The sequence below is a fragment of the Hyla sarda genome, chromosome 8 (genome assembly GCF_029499605.1).
Source record: "Hyla sarda isolate aHylSar1 chromosome 8, aHylSar1.hap1, whole genome shotgun sequence".
Taxonomy (NCBI): domain Eukaryota; kingdom Metazoa; phylum Chordata; class Amphibia; order Anura; family Hylidae; genus Hyla; species Hyla sarda.
This window is the reverse complement of record NC_079196.1, coordinates 208,968,318-208,983,158: the sequence shown is the minus strand read 5'-3', so window position 1 is coordinate 208,983,158 and position 14,841 is coordinate 208,968,318. Positions and strand designations below refer to the sequence as shown.

The 14,841-nt window shown below is 43.6% G+C and overlaps 1 protein-coding gene across 2 annotated transcripts in view; it reads left to right on the top strand.

The window, feature by feature from the left end:
• Positions 1-14,841, top strand: part of PRKCB (protein kinase C beta) — a 262,417-nt gene that overhangs the window by 145,217 nt on the left and 102,359 nt on the right. The window lies entirely within an intron of this gene.

The window sequence follows — 14,841 nt, the reverse complement described above, 5'->3', positions numbered from 1 at the left end:
AAAGCATCGAGTTTGCGGTTGCGATCGGCAGGGTTGTTTACCTCGCGGTTGCGATCGGCAGGGTTGTTTACCTCGCGGTTGCAACTCTTTAATGAAGTTTAGGTAGATTTTTCACATTGCAGTTCAAAATGGCCGTCGCTTTACATCCGCAGTAAAGCCACAGGCAGACCTGCTTTCCCGTAGCCCTGATTGGCATCGTTGCTTTTTATGCCATGACGTGTGCCAGGCCTCACAAGCTGGTGCAGGTAGTGGTCGCCACTTCTGTAGGAACAAGTCCTTAAAGGGGTACTCCGGTGAAAACCTTTTTTCTTTTAAATCAACTGGTGGCAGAAAGTTAAACATATTTGTAAATGACTTCTATAAAAAAAAAAATCTTAATCCTTCCAGTACTTATTAGCTGCTGAATGCTACAGAGGAAATTCCTTTCTTTTTGGAGCACTGATGACATCGCGAGCACAGTGCTCTCTGCTGACATCTCTGTCCATTTTAGCAACCGTGCATAGCAGATGTATGCTAAGGGCAGCATGGTGGCTCAGTGGTTAGCACTGCTGCCTTGCAGTGCTGTGGACTTGGGTTCAAATCCCACTAAGGACAACAATAAATAAAGTGTTATTATAATGTCAGCAGAGAGAACTGTGCTCGTGATGTCATCAGTGAACATTCCAAAAAGAAAAGAATTTACTCTGTAGTATTCAGCAGCTAATAAGTACAGGAAGGATTAAGATTTTTTAATAGAAGTAATTTACAAATATGTTTAACTTTCTGCCACCAGTTGATTTAAAAGAAAAAAGGTTTTCACCGGAGTACCCCTTTAAAGTGTAATACATCGGTCATAGCACTCACCTGTGTTTGTTCGGAATGAAAGGTTTATTCCATGGGGTGGGCAATAGAGGTTCATGGGGCCCCCATACGTGTCGATACCAGGCAGCTTAGCATCATCAACCAATGAGGAGGCTGATGAAGCCCTGCATTAACCCTTTAGATGCTGCAATCAAAGTTAATCGCAGCATCCAAAAGGGGAAAAACCTCATCCTGGCTCAGGACCACCACAACAAAATCGCAGGGTCCCGATCAACTGAGCCTCCTCTCTGTCCAATGGGCAATCCAATTGTGCAGGCAGCCTGAGCAGCCTGTAGTAATGGAGCGCCAATTACGCTGATCAGTGCTGTGCTACTTACCAGGTCTTGTCGCTCCAGCCATAGTGACGCCCCCCTTGGCGTGATTGATGGCTTGTGTCCTCACCCTGCTGCCTAAGCAGACGGAGCAGAGCGATGACTCGGGCCATCAATCACACCGAGGGGGTGACCTGGTAAGTATAGCTCCCTGCCCAGGGGACTACTTATGGAGCGGCGGGGGAGACTTTATAACTTCCTATACTCACTATCGCAGGGGAAAAAAAAACATTGCCAAGCATTATATATATGGTAAAATCTACCGCTTGGTTCACTTTAAACAAACCCCTTGTTATCCACATTTTATTTGCACTATTTTCTTACACAGGGAAATAAAATAAATGACTCGGACAAGTCATGGAATGGAAAAAAAATGTGAAGTTTACAGTGTACAGTAACACTCAGGACAGGAAAAACCTCCAAAGGGGAGGGGAAACCTGTAGGGAATCCATGGCTGCTGTATTGCCCTTCCTCGGGGCATACTAAAGGAGGGTACCTTTATAATATGACCGAAAATGAGTTAGGTTGGGTTCACATTACGTTTTTCAACTACGGTTCCCGCATACGTTTTCTATCAGAAACCGTATGGGGAAAAAAAACAAATGGAACAGTATGGGAAAAAGTAAACCGTATGCGTTTTTAAACAGTATACGGTTTTTAAAAGTGCATACTGTTCCGTCCGTTTTTATAGAAAAATAAACATACGTTTTTGAAATTTTTTTCCATTTTTAATGGGAGGGGTCTTGGGTGGGGACTTTAGGATTCAAATGCGCATGTGCAAAGTAAAAACGTATACGTTTTTCCCGTATGGAACCGTATACATGTGCGTTTCCCATTGACGTCCATGTTAAAAAATAACGTATGCGGTTGCAGTACGGTTTTTAAACCGTTTTTACTTTGCACATGCACATTTGAATCCTAAAGTCCCCACCCAAGACCCCTTCCATTAAAAATGGACAACATTTTCAAAAACTTAGTTTTTTTTTTTTCTATAAAAACGGACGGAACAGTATGCACTTTTAAAAACAGTATACGGTTTACTTTTTCCCATACTGTTCCATCCGGGAACCGTAGTTGAAAAACGTAGTGTGAACCCAGCCTTAATGGGGCGCAGGGCTGTGGCTTCATCTTCTTTGTAAGACCCCTTTCCACATCATGGTAATAATTATTTTAAAAACAAAAGAAAAATTATTAACATGTTAATTTTAGGAATGTACACGAACTTTTCAAGCACAAAAAACTGCAACAAAGACCTATTTGAATAGATTTACACGAATCTTCCCTGAAACCCTTTTGCCCACCCCATTTTTACACTTACCAGTTATGCGTATGAATCTAGTTTATTGGGATCCTACATTGTAATTAGAGATGAGCGAACTTACAGTAAATTCGATTCGTCACGAACTTCTCGGCTCGGCAGTTGATGACTTATCCTGCGTAAATTAGTTCAGCCTTCAGGTGGTCCGGTGGGCTGGAAAAGGTGGATACATTCCTAGGAAAGAGTCTCCTAGGATTGTATCCACCTTTTCCAGCCCATCGGAGCACCGGAAAGCTGAACTAATTTATGCAGGAAAAGTCATCAACTGCCGAGCCGAGAAGTTCGTGACGAATCGAATTTACTGTAAGTTCGCTCATCTCTAATTGTAATCTTCTTCCTGTACAAAAGGTAAAACAAGACTCTAAAAATAAGGTATTACAAGATTCTGCAATATTCTATAACGGTGGTCTCCAACCTGCGGACCTCCAGATGTTGCAAAACTACAAATCCCAGCATGCCCGGACAGCCAACGGCTGTCCGGGCATGCTGGGATTTGTAGTTTTGCAACATCTGGAGGTCCGCAGGTTAGAGACCACTGTTCTATGATATACTTATCCTTTATAGCAGTGTTTCCCAACCAGGGTGCCTCCAGCTGTTGCAATCCTACAAAAACGACAACTCCCAGCATGGCAAGACAGTCTGGGCATGATGGGAGTTGTAGTATTGCAACAGCTGGAGGCACACAGGTTGGGATACACTGCTTTACAGGGAACTACAATACAGATGCAGGGTCCCCCCCCTTGGATGCTGCTCCTGGCTCTGGGTCTTTTCCTCCCCTTGTGATGAAGAATGATCAGGAGCAGCCATACACAGCTATTCATGCTCAGTGCTGCCCCCTGGTGGATTATGACATCACAGATGTGACACACTATATTCTCATGGGAGTTATATTGGATTAAATCTGCATAAAAGCTTTTTATCATCCTATTCAGCATAGCTGTTACCTGAGGGACTTTTCTATAAGGTTTATAAAATGGCGCCACTCTCTGATTGATGGAAAGTCAAGGGAACGTCATCAGTCAGGTTTACGATTACTGCTTGGCGTGTTATATTTATTTCTCCCAACCAAAGAAATATAGAGGGTAGAGATGAGCGAACTTACAGTAAATTCGATTCGTCACGAACTTTTCGGCTCGGCAGTTGATGACTTTTCCTGCATAAATTAGTTCAGCTTTCAGGTGCTCCGGTGGGCTGGAAAAGGTGGATACAGCCCTAGGAGACTCTTTCCTATGAATGTATCCACCTTTTCCAGCCCGCCGGAGCACCTGAAGGCTGAACTCATTTATGCAGGATAAGTCATCAACTGCCGAGCCGAGAAGTTCGTGACGAATTGAATTTACTGTAAGTTCGCTCATCTCTAATAGAGGGGATGTATAAAACACATGTAGAGGAAGAGTGGTGCAACTCTTCCCCTCTTCCTCTACACAGGTTTTGATAAATCTCCTCTAGTATATTCAATGCAGCGTGCTGCGGCGTCTGCTCAGGAACATATTTTTCTTAAAGGGCCATCCATAGAAAGAGCAGCAGAGCTCTGTGTCCTAAGAGACACAGATAGAGTTAAACTCTGCAGCTCTTCTAATCTTAGTATTAGTCTGGGCCCCTGAACGCAGGCCTGACCTTTTAAAAGAAAATAAAAAAAGTTACAAGCAGCAGCGGGCCCCTCCCAGACCGGGGCCCTCGGGCAGTGCCCGAATACCCGACCTGTCAGTCCGCCTCTGGTTTATTCTGTGCCACAACTTTGGTAGGACACATTTCGGCAATAAATGCCTTCCTCAACTGCTGAGGAAGGCGTTTATTGCCAAAACCTGTCCTGCTAAAGATGTGGAACTGAATTAACCTATAATTTTACACAAATACTGGTTCCGTATGTAGTGCAGGTTTGGTCATTCAGGAACCTGGGAAAGTTGTCTGAACTTTTCTACACCAAATGGCCCATACCAGCTGGTGCCTTAGCCTTTTTGCTCAGATCTCCAAAGGGTTTGCACGTAAGTCAAAGGTCCGTGAGGCGACATTGGTGCCGTGTGCAACGGATCTGACGGTTCTTTTTTTGTTTTGTATAAATGGAAAAAGCAACTCAGATGTTGTCCTAGCCTAAGGCTACATTCACACTACGGAATTTTCTATAAAAGACATTCTGCTCCTAAATTGCGGTGCAGCAGCCTACCATTGTCTTCAAAGGGATTCTGCTGCACCGTGCAAACCACAGAATTTCTGCGGCAGAAATTAAAATTCCGGACTCCGCTGAAAGTATGATTACGGTTATTCTTTTTTCTGAATCCGTTCAGAAATGTATTGCCGTCAATTTAGAAGGTGAATCTCTGTGCGGTCCTAGTGCTGACTGATTCCATGTACAGCAGGTGCCGATTGCATGTCTGTAGTGTGATCACGGCCTATGGCTCTGTCCACATCTACATCCTAGTTTCGTTTTTTAATCTAATATATTTTTTTATTAGCATTTTCAAAATTTTTACTACTAACATATTACAGTACATCCTGGTTTTGTTATAGACAATAACCAAAACTCTGGCAAGCATGACAGACCCCCAACGTTGGATGATGGACCCCATTGACTTGAAAGGGTTTCAGTGTGGTGTCTGTCCTTTTGATAGAAAACAGCGCACCCGTTCTCACCAGATAGGACAGAATCTAAATTAGGTTGTAGTCAGCCAATCCCACCTATTTTGTCCAATCTAGTAGATATAGGGTCCCCTGACTCTCTCCAGTGGCAGATGTCAATGGGAAGAAATATTTTGTTCTAAGAAATCCGACTGCAGCCTATTTCCCTCTTCCCATACAGAATACAGGCTAACATGGCCTAGCTTAGAATGCATGGGTTAAACCAGTGTATAACCAGGATTGGGATTCCACTCTTAAATGGGCACTGTCATTAATTTTTTTTTTGCTATTGCACTCCTTATGGTAAATACAAACATTTTTCTAATGGACTTTGTTTTCTATGTTTTATTTGTGTTTAAAAAAAAAGCTGCCACTAGGTGTCTCCCTACTTGTCCAGAGCACATTTCCCTCCATCTCTTGCACAGACTTTGGACTCCTGTTGGCCTGGCAGAAGTCCAAAATCAGGAAATGCTGAGGGGGGGGGGTTGCTGTCTTATCCAATCATAGCTCATCTCACACTGAACTGCTCTGGGCTGTGTGTAGCGGAGTGAGGGAGGAAGTTCTCCCCTGTATGGCTTCAGATGATGTCACGCCTGCTGGGGAACGCCCCCTTCCCAGTCTGTGAATATGACTGAGACTGAGCAGAAAATACAGAACAATATCAAGGTAGAGAACTAAAAAATAATAAAAATAAAGGCAGGGGGTGGTTTATCATGATGGGGGCAGTGACCTGGGAGGATTATAACATTTAACAAGATCATGACAGGTACTCTTTAAAGAGGCAGCGCTAAAACTAAAGGCAGTAGCTCGGTGGATAATATGCAGATTTTTACCCACTAAAGCAGTCCTCTGCAAACTAAGAACCTCCAACCGTTGGAAAACTACAACTCCCAGCATGCCCGGACAGCCAACGGCTGTCCGTGCATGCTGGGAGTTGTAGTTTTGCAACATCTGGAGGGCCATAGTTTCCAGATCACTTCTCTAAAGGTAGATAGAAAGCAAATAGCCTAGCCCGCATTGGCTGATAACAGGGAACAATAGTTTGCATGAATTTGCACAGTCAGGAGACGTATTGTACTTTCCAGGTTAGTGTTCCTTTAAGGAGCCGTTCTTTTCTTCCTTTTTTTTTATCTTCTATGCTCCATAGATGAAATCTTGGGAGAACCATGAATCCCCTCCTCATTAATTGTTAAGTTGTGGTTTACGGCCCTGGGCTCCTAGTGGTCTCCGCGAGGTTGTTAATCGGAGTAAATCTCCAGTCCCCTTCACATCTTCCAGCTCATATCCCTGTCTGTAGGCTGTGACTTGTAGACACTGAGGGATTTTTAACTCTGTGATAGATCGTGGGGGGGGGGGGGAACTATCTCAGTGTCTTATAAATGGCGGTCTGGAATTGATCACTCTCGGCGGATCGTGACGCCACTGCAGAATTGACCAGCGGCCGCTGATTGTTCTGTACGCAGCCTGAGAAAAAAACCCTCCACGTCTGGCTATTGTAATGGTTTCTTAGGTAAATCTGGTTCAGGGAAAGCCGAATGACAACTAGTATGGGCATCTTTGAGGGTAGCCACTCAACTTTGCTTGGCTTCTAAATGATAAACTTCCTAGTGATACAATGGATCTGGATAGGTTGGAGGTTTGGGCTGGGAAGTGGCAGATGAGGTTCAACACTGATAAATGTAAGGTAATGCACATGGGGAGGAAAAATCCGGGCTGGGATTATGTATTAAATGGGAGAACACTTGGGGCGACTGACGTGGAAAAGGACTTAGGTAACAGTAAATTTAGCTGTAGGGACCAGTGTCCGGCAGCTGCTGCCAAGGCAAATAAAATCATGGGGGGCATCAATAGGGGCATAGATGCCCACGACAAGGAAAAAATTCTACTGCTGTACAAATCACTAGTCAGACCACACATAGAATACTGTGTACAGTACTAGTCAGACCACACATAGAATGCTGTGTATAGTACTGGTCAGACCACACATAGAATACTGTGTACAGTACTGGTCAGACCACACATAGAATACTGTGTACAGTACTGGTCACACCACACATAGAATACTGTGTACAGTACTGGTCACACCACACATAGAATACTGTGTACAGTACTGGTCAGACCACACAAGGAATACTGTGTACAGTACTGGTCAGACCACACATAGAATACTGTGTACAGTACTGGTCAGACCACACATAGAATACTGTGTACAGTACTGGTCAGACCACACAAGGAATACTGTGTACAGTACTGGTCAGACCACACATAGAATACTGTGTACAGTACTGGTCAGACCACACAAGGAATACTGTGTACAGTACTAGTCAGACCACACATAGAATACTGTGTACAGTACTGGTCAGACCACACAAGGAATACTGTGTACAGTACTGGTCAGGCCACACATGGAATACTGTGTACAGTACTGGTCAGGCCACACATGGAATACTGTGTGCAGTACTGGTCAGGCCACACATGGAATACTGTGTGCAGTACTGGTCAGGCCACACATGGAATACTGTGTGCAGTACTGGTCAGGCCACACATGGAATACTGTGTGCAGTACTGGTCAGACCACACATAGAATACTGTGTACAGTACTGGTCAGACCACACAAGGAATACTGTGTGCAGTACTGGTCAGGCCACACATGGAATACTGTGTGCAGTACTGGTCAGGCCACACATGGAATACTGTGTGCAGTACTGGTCAGGCCACACATGGAATACTGTGTGCAGTACTGGTCAGGCCACACATGGAATACTGTGTGCAGTACTGGTCAGGCCACACATGGAATACTGTGTGCAGTACTGGTCAGACCACACATAGAATACTGTGTACAGTACTGGTCAGACCACACATAGAATACTGTGTACAGTACTGGTCAGGCCACACATGGAATACTGTGTGCAGTACTGGTCAGACCACACATAGAATACTGTGTACAGTACTGGTCAGGCCACACATGGAATACTGTGTGCAGTACTGGTCAGGCCACACATGGAATACTGTGTGCAGTACTGGTCAGACCACACATGGAATACTGTGTACAGTACTGGTCAGACCACACATGGAATACTGTGTACAGTACTGGTCAGACCACACATGGAATACTGTGTACAGTACTGGTCAGACCACACATGGAATACTGTGTACAGTACTGGTCAGACCACACATGGAATACTGTGTACAGTACTGGTCAGACCACACATGGAATACTGTGTACAGTACTGGTCAGACCACACATGGAATACTGTGTACAGTACTGGTCAGACCACACAAGGAATACTGTGTACAGTACTGGTCAGACCACACATGGAATACTGTGTACAGTACTGGTCAGACCACACATAGAATACTGTGTACAGTACTGGGCACCAATGTACAAGAAAGATATAGTGGAGCTGGAGAGGGTTCAAAGACGGGCAACCAGAGTAATACGGGGAATGGGAGGACTACAGTACCCAGAAAGATTATCAGAATTAGGGTTATTTAGTTTAGAAAAAAGAAGGCTTAGGGGTGACCTAATAACTATGTATATATATATCAGGGGACAGTACAGAGATCTCTCCATGATCAATTTATACCCAGGACTGTATCTATAACAAGGGGGCATCCTCTACGTCTAGAGGAAAGAAGGTTTCTACACCAGCACAGACGGGGTTCTTTACGGTAAGAGCAGTGAGACTGTGGAATTCTCTCCCGGAGGAGGTGGTCATAGTGAACTCTGTAAAAGAATTAAAAAGGGGTCTGGATGCATTTTTGGAGAATAATAACATTACTGGTTATGGATTCTAGATTTATAGGGACAGAACATTGATCCAGGGATTTATTCTGATGCCATATTTGGAGTCGGGAAGGAATTTTTACCTCTAGTATGAGGGTTTTTTGCCTTCCTCTGGATCAACTCAGTAGGGACTCATTAGGGTTATAGGTTGAACTTGATGGACAAAAATTATTTGACCCTCCTGATGATTTAGTAAGTTTGCCGACTGGCAAAAAAAATGATCGGCCTATAATTTTATTGGTTGTGTATTTTTAAAAAATTGTAGTTGTTGGTGGCAAAACCCTTGTTGGCGATCACACAGGTAAAGAGTCTCTTGTAGTCTGATTCAAGTTTGCAGACCTCTCCGGAGGGATTTTGTCCCACTCCTTCTTGCAGATCCTTTCCAAGTCATTAAGGTTTTGAGGCTGACTTGTGGGAACTTGAACCTTCATCTCTTTTCTCAGATTTTCTATGGGATGAAGGTCTAGAGACTGGCTAGGTCACTCCAGGACCTTAAAGGGGTATTACGACTTTATTCATCTTATCCCCTATCCAAAGGACAGGGAATAAGATGTATGATCGTGGGGGTCCCACCACTGGGACCCCCATGATCTCTGTGCAGCCCTGGCATTCTTTGCGGGGTGCTGCCTCCGAGACGTGATGTCACAGCCACACACCCTTGTGACATCATGCCACGCCCCCTCAATTCATGTCCATGTCTCAGACTCTGAGGCAGCACCAGGCACAGAATGCGGGGGGTTTCACAGAGATCGCAGGGGTCCCAGCGGCGTGAACCCTGCGATCATACATTTTATCCCCGGTCATTTGGATAGGGGATAAGATGTATAAAACTAGAATACCCCTTTAATGTACTTCTTCCTAAGCCACTCTTTTGTTGCCTTGAACATATGATTTGGGTCATTGTCATGCTGAAATATCCATCCTTGACCCATTTTCAATGCCCAGGCTGAGGGAAGGAGGTTTTCACCCAACATTTGATGGTGCACGGCCCCATCCATCGTCCCTTTGATGCGGTGAAGTTGTCCTGTCTCCTTATCAGAAAAACACCCCTAAAGCATAATGTTTCCACCTCCATGTCTGATGGTGGGGATGGTGTCCTTGGAGTCATAGGAAGAATTCCTCTTCTCCAAATACGGCGAGTTCAGTTGATGCCAAAGAGCTCAATTATGGTCTCATCTGACCACATCACTTTCACCCACTTCTCCTATTAATCATTCAGATATTCAATGGTAAACTTTAGACTGGCCTTTCCATGTGCTTTCTTGAACAGGGGGACCTTGTGGGCACTGCAGGATTTCAGTTCTTTATGACGTAGTTTGTTACCAATTGTTTTCTTGGTGACTATGGACCCAGCTGCCTTGCACTCATGGCACCAACTGTTGTAAACTACTCACCGCGCTGCTTGGCGATGGTCTTGTAGCTCATTCCAGCCTTGTGTAGATCTACAATCTGATCCCTGACATCCTTGGACAGCTCTTTGGTCTTGGCCATGGTGGAGAGTTTGGAATCTGATTGATGGCTTCTGGGGACAGGTGTCTTTTCTACAGGTAACAAGCTGAGATTTGGAGAGTGCTCCTAATCTCAGCCCTTACCTGTAAGAGAGTGCTCCTAATATCAGCCATTACCTGTAAGAGAGTACTCCTAATCTCAGCCTGTTACCTGTATAAATGACACCTTCGAGCCAGAAACCTTACTGATTGATAGGAGAGTAAAATGCAAATGAACTCCTAACTTATTTGAAACTTGTTTTTCTGGATTTTTTTTGTTGTAAGGCTGGGTTCACATCACGTTTTTGAAATTCAATTCCCGTATCAGGTTTTTTATTAAAAAATAAATAAATAAAAAAAAAAAAAGGATTCCTCAAAACCTGACTAAACTGTACCAAATCATGTGCACAAATTTTAATCCGTATACGGTTTGAAAAATGATGTCCGGTTGCATCCGTTATTTTTAAGAAAAAAAGTATACGTTTTTAACTTTTCACTCCATTATGAATAAAGTTTCACTTGTTCGATTGAAATTTCAAGAAAAAATATGTGCAAAGTAAAAAACCGTATGGTGAAAACCAGATGGAACCGTACTCACATACGGTTCTTTACGGTTCCCATTGAATCCCATGTTAAAAAATTTTTTTTTTAAAGGGGTACTCCGCCCCTAGACATCTTATCCCCTATCCAAAGGATAGGGGATAAGATGTCAGATTGCCGCGGTCCCGCTGCTGGGGACCCCCGGGATCCCCGCTGCGGCACCGCGCTATCATTACTGCGCAGAGCGAGTTCGCTCTGCACATAATGACGGGCAATACAGGGGCCGGAGCATAGTTACGTCACGGCTCCACCCCTCGTGACGTCACTGCCCGCCCCCGTCAATGCAAGTCTAAGGGAGGGGGCGTGGCGGTCGTCACGCCCCCTGCCATAGACGTGCATTAAGGGGACGGGCCGTGATGTCATGAGGGGCGGAGCCATGACGTCACTGAGCTCCGGCCCCTGTATCGCCCGTCATTACGCACAGAGCGAACTCGCTCTGTGCAGTAATGACAGCGGGGTGCCGCAGCGGCGATCCCAGGGGTCCCCAGCAGCGGGACCCCGGCGATCTGACATCTTATCCCCTATCCTTTGGATAGGGGATAAGATGCCAGGGGCGGAGTACCCCTTTAAAGGTATTCGTTTCAACCATTAAAATTATAAGTTTATCATTTCGTAGTCCAGTGTTTCCCAACCAGAGTGCCTCCAGCTGTTGCAAAACTACAACTCCCAGCATGCCCGGACAGCCGAAGGCTGTCCGGTCATGCTGGGAGTTGTAGTTTTGCAACAGCTGGATGCACCTTGGTTGGGCAACACTGTCTTAGTCAGTGAGAAAATGTACAAAATCAGCAGTAGATTGATTGGTCTTTTATTGGTGTGTATCTTGTCAGGTCTGTAGAAAAGCTGAGTGCCCACTATTAGAGATGAGCGAACTTACAATAAATTTGATTCGTCACGAACTTCTCCGCTCGGCAGTTTATGACTTTTCCTGCATAAATTAGTTCAGCCTTCAGGTGCTCCGGTGGGCTGGAAAAGGTGGATACAGTCCTGGGAAAGAGTCTCCTTGGACTGTATCCACCTTTTCCAGTCCACGGGAGCACCTGAAAGCTGAACTAATTTATGCAGGAAAAGTCATCAACTGCCGAGCGGAGAAGTTCGTGACGAATCGAATTTACTGTAAGTTCGCTCATCTCTCCCCACTATGTTAGATGCAATATCGTTACGTAACTTTCATTCCATGTCTGGGTGTAAAGCTCCAGGATAATTTTTCCTTTTTAGAATGATTTGGGACTTGTAGTTCGCCAGATCTTTGTGGAGCCGTGTGCCGCCTCGGCCCGGTATAGAAAGCAAAGTCATTTGAAGCTGGTCTTTGTGGCGGGCATCTGTAGTGTTTGATAAGAGGCAGACTGGTGTCACACAGCCGCCATCGCTCCCAGGCCGCGGTTAGAGGACTGCCGTCACCTCATCTCCGCTGCCAGATAAAGATGAAATTGAAATGTCTTCCAATTAGAGACTTCAAAGGGTTTTTAATGAAGTGCTCGCTGTCATGGAAGGATGTGCGCCAGGCTGGGAAATTGCCAGGACCCAGCTTTTTTTTGTGAAGCCTCTCCCGTGTAATTGAGAATCCGATACATTAAGTGCCCGCGTAGTGGTGCCCGGCTGCTGGCAGCTGGTGCCGTCTCTCTTTCTGCCAGTTGCTTTGTTGCCGGATGCAGAATGAGGTTTCACCGCAAAGTGACTTTGTCAATAGCCACGTTTGCTTTGCCAAGTACAGCTGGAGGAGCCTTTTATTGTGACTGCATTAACCCTAAAATAACCAATAAAATACCAGTCATACTCATCATGCTGTTCAGTAACACCGGATTCTAGAAAAGCTGGGTGAGAACCCATGTAAATGCTCAGTAGGTTGTCATCCAGCTTTCATAGAGTCCTGCATGGTAAATTTGGATTGCTATGCAGAAATATACCCCTGCTCCATTTATTACTTAACTAAGCAGATTTTCCTTTCAGGAACCTTTTAAGATGATGTCAGAATAGACAAGAGGATGACTTAAAGGGGTACTCCCGTGGAAAACTTTTTTTTTTTTTTTTTTTTAAATCAACTGGTGCCAGAAAGTTAAAGGGGTATTCCAGGCCAAAACTTTATTTTTTATATATATCAACTGGCTCCGGAAAGTTAAACGGATTTGTAAATTACTTCTTTTCAAAAATCTTAATCCTTCCAATAGTTATTAGCTTCTGAAGTTGAGTTGCTGTTTTCTGTCTAACTGCTCTCTGATGACTCACGTCCCGGGAGCTGTGCAGTTCCTATGGGGATATTCTCCCAGCATGCACAGCTCCCGGGACGTGACATCATCATTGAGCAGTTAGACAGAAAACTTCAGAAGCTAATAACTATTGGAAGGATTATGATTTTTTAATAGAAGTAATTTACAAATCTGTTAATTTTTCCGGAGCCAGTTGATATATATATAAAAAAAAAGGTTTTGCCTGGAATACCCCCTTTAAACAAATTTGTAAATTACTTCTATTAAAAAAATCTTAATCCTTCCAATACTTTTAAGGGGCTTTATACTACAGAGGAAATGCTTTTCTTTTTGGATTTCTCTTCTGTCACGACCACAGTGCTCTGTGCTGACCTCTGCTGTCCATTTTAGGAACTGTCCAGAAAAGGAGAAAATCCTCATAGCAGAGAGCTCTGTGGTCGTGACAGAAGAGAAATCCAAAAAGAAAATTAATTCCTCTGTAGTATACAGCCCCTAAAAAGTACTGGAAGGATTAAGATTTTTTAATAGAAGTAATTTACAAATCTGTTTAACTTTCTGGCACCAGTTGATTAAAAAATTTTTTTTAAAAGTATTCCATGGGAGTACCCCTTTAAAGGGATCCTGTCCTGCTCTAAATGCAATCTAATCTGCTAGCATTGTGTTACAGAGCAGAAGGAGCTGAACACTTTGATACAGTGCCTTGCATAAGTATTCACCCTTTTGGACTTTTCTACATTTTGTCATGGTATAACCACTGATTCAAATTTATTTAATTTCGATTTTATGTAATGGACCAACATAGAATAGTCCATCATTTGGAAGTGGGGGGAAATAATACACACATTTTTAAATATATTTAGAAATAGAAATCTGAAAAGTGTTGAGTGCATATGTATTCACCCCCTTTACCGTAAAACCCCTACAAAGATCTGGTGCGACCATTTGCCTTCACAAAGCACATAATTAGTAAAGATGGCTCCACCTGTCTGCAATTTAATCTCTGTATAAATACACCTGTTCTCTGGAGGCCTCAGAGTTTGTTAGAGAGCATTACTGAACAAACAGCAGCACGAAGACCAAGGAACTTGCCAAACCATGTCAGGGATAAAGCTGTGGAGAAGTACAAAGTAATGATAGGTCATTAAAAAATTGTGTGAAGGCGGAGCCAAAAAAGGGAGGGACCAAAGGTCAATCATAGTTGGTTATATTAGGGTACATTATGAAAAAACAACTATATATATACACACACACAAACACAAATATACACACACATTAACATAGGTAGGACAATTTTCAATGATAAACACATGCACCTTTAAATAAATCATACAGTTACCAAATAACACTGGTATGTAAGGAGGAATATTATCACCATACATATTACCATCATACTGTTACTGACCAAATCCTGTATACTGGGAACAATATTACCAATAATACCAGTATACAAGGATAAATATTGTCACCATACATATTACCATCATACTGTATACTGAGACCAATCTTACCAATAATACCACTGTACAAAGAGTAGTATTAGCACCAAACATATTACCACATACTGTTACTGACCAAATCTGAGACCAATAATACGTACCAGTATTACCAGTATAAAAAAAACTAAAATGGTCAGCATCTCCAAACAAAATGCTAGTGC